This window comes from Cupressus sempervirens, chromosome 5 (assembly GCF_028749045.1).
Source record: "Cupressus sempervirens isolate cs-2001-9-10 chromosome 5, ASM2874904v1, whole genome shotgun sequence".
NCBI lineage: Eukaryota > Viridiplantae > Streptophyta > Pinopsida > Cupressales > Cupressaceae > Cupressus > Cupressus sempervirens.
In genome coordinates this window covers 875718970-875721722 of record NC_143122.1, presented here as the reverse complement: position 1 = coordinate 875721722, position 2753 = coordinate 875718970, and positions in this window count along the sequence as shown.

Here is a 2753-nt window from a genome sequence, read left to right as displayed (position 1 = left end):
GCCAATTTAAATGAATTGTTCTTGAACACCTGATGAATAGTGAATTGGCCTCGTATCAAATTTTTTATACATACCTTTTGAAGCTCTTCACTTAGCCCATAGCAACACACTGTCTCCTATCATGAATTTTTGTGGCCTCATCCTTTTATCAAATAGGTTCTTCACATGCATCTAATGTTGTGTGATATGATCTATGATCTCTTCTCTTTCCTCTTCAAGTTTGCTCAAGTACATAATCTTTTTCTCTAAACCATCCCTATAGATATCATCTTCAATTACTATTCTCAATTTGTTCGTAGCTAATTCCAAGGATAATGGGAGATTGCCTTCAATCCCATAAACCAATTTGAAAGGAGATATACCAATTGCCCTTTTAGGTGTCATCCTATTTGCTCATAGTTCCTTGTGATTTTTCTTGTGCCAAGTCTTCTAATTATTTGATATCAATTTCTTGACAACATTCATCAAGTTTTTGTTACTAGACTTTTCTTGACCATTTCCTTGTGGAAAATAATCAGATGAATGACTAATTGTGATACAATGCATGAAACAAAAATTGGTGATCTCTACTAAGGAGAAATATGCCGCATTATCCATCACCATTTTGATGGGGACATCAAATCTAGTTATTATGTTTTCTTTAATGAATTTACATACTACTTCAGAAGTAGTATTCTTGGTTGCTTTTGCCTCTACCCACTTAGTGAAATAATCAGTTGCAGTTATAACATATTGGTGACAAGCATTGGATGCTAGGTTGATAGGCCCAGTGAAATTGAGACCTCATTACTGAAAAGGACCTTCAATGATGACAGGCCTGAGAGGCAAAGCAACTAACTAGGAACACCCAATGAACATCTTACATATCTTACATTTTGCCACCCAAGTGTAGGCATCCTTAAACATTCCTGGCTAGTAGTTACACCATCTTAGTATTTTGAAAGCTATGACAAAAGATGAGAAGTGTCCATCACATGCTCCATCATGGAAAGTTCTCAAAAACTTTTCCTATTGTTGTTTGTCAATGCATTTGAGAAAAGTGTCATCCATAGCCCTTTTAAATAAATTATCATCCCAAATTACATATTTAGCTGCCTTCATCTTGAGATCTCATCTCTATCTTGTTGTCATGCCTTCTAGACATTCTTTGTATGTCAATAAGTAAGCAATATTCTCAAACCAAGAATCTTGCATGCCTATTGCTAACACTAACTACTTTTCTCCTAGTTCCTTTGTTTCTTCAACAAATCTATTTTTTGAAATTGCTTTGCACAAGGCATTGCCTCTCACTAGCTTAGTAGGCTTGATTTTAATATTGTACTCTTGTCTTTTTACTATCCACATCCCTATAGTATTACACCCTACATCTTGTTGCATCAACACACTTGTTACTACTACATCTGGAACACAGACCACACAATTTGAGTACAAGATGTAGAATCAAAAAATCTTTAGCACTTTGACTACTGCAAAGGCATGTTTCTCAATTTTTGAGTATTTCAACTCATGGTTCTTCAAAGTTATGAGCATGAAAGCTATATTGGCTTGAGTTCCTTCTTTGTTTTTTTGCATTAGGATTGTTGATAAAGTGTGTTTAGAGGCATAATAGTAAATGATGAAATCCCATTCATAATTCAAATGACATAATATTGGAGCATTGGCAATGACAGTCTTTATGTCATGAAAAGCTTGTTTTCCAGCCTCATTCCATTTAAAATTTGAATTCCCTTTCATCATATCTATATTATATTTAGTGATTTCCACAAAATCTGGGATGAACCTTCTGAGGAAATTTACCTATCTGAAGAATGATTTAACCCCTATTTTATTTTTTGGTAGACTTAAACATTGAATGACCTCCACTTGTTCTAGGTTAATTCCGATACCTTTTTGGGAAACTATATGAACCAAAAACTTTTTTTCTATAACATAAAAAATATTTTTTTTGGATTTAGGGAGATTTTGTGCTCTCGACACCTTTGCAATACCTTTTTGAAGTCTTCAATATGATTCTTTCTTTTCTTTGAAAACACAGTGAGATTTTCTAAGTATATGACAATAATTTGGTCTTTTAAATCAACAAATGTTTTGCTCATACATCTTTGAAATGTGGCATCAACATTAATGAGCCAAAAGGCATTCTATGTTATGTGAACATACCCCGCATAGTAGTGAAATTCATTTTTTGTTGATCTTTCTCCTCCACTTCTATTTTATTGTACCCTAAGAAACCCTCAAGCATATAAATCATTTCAGCCCCAACTACTATTTGCAATAAGTAATCCATGTTGGGGAGAGAAAATTTGTCTTTCAAAGATGTCAAATTCAAATTCTAGAAGTTAACACAGATCCTTATTTCTCCATTCTTCTTTCTAACTAGCATTATATTAGCTACCCATGTGGAATGATGAATGAGATATATAATCCTTGATTTTAACATCTTATCTACCTCCATGAATATAGAATTTGCTACTTTAGGATTATAATTCCTATGTTTCTGTTAGAAGGGGACTACATCAAGCTTTAAGGGTATCTAATGTTTTACCTTCCCATCTCTATAAATTTTCAAACCTTCATAGTTCCAAGTGAATACATCTTGGTATTCTATCAAAAGTTATTTAACAACTTCTTTCTCTTTAGGTGAACAACACTTTCTGATGTTAATCATCTTGGGACTATGATTATTTTAACTCCTTCATAATCACCTATATAAGGACCTTTTTCCATTCTCTTTTGGAAGATGTAAGCATCAT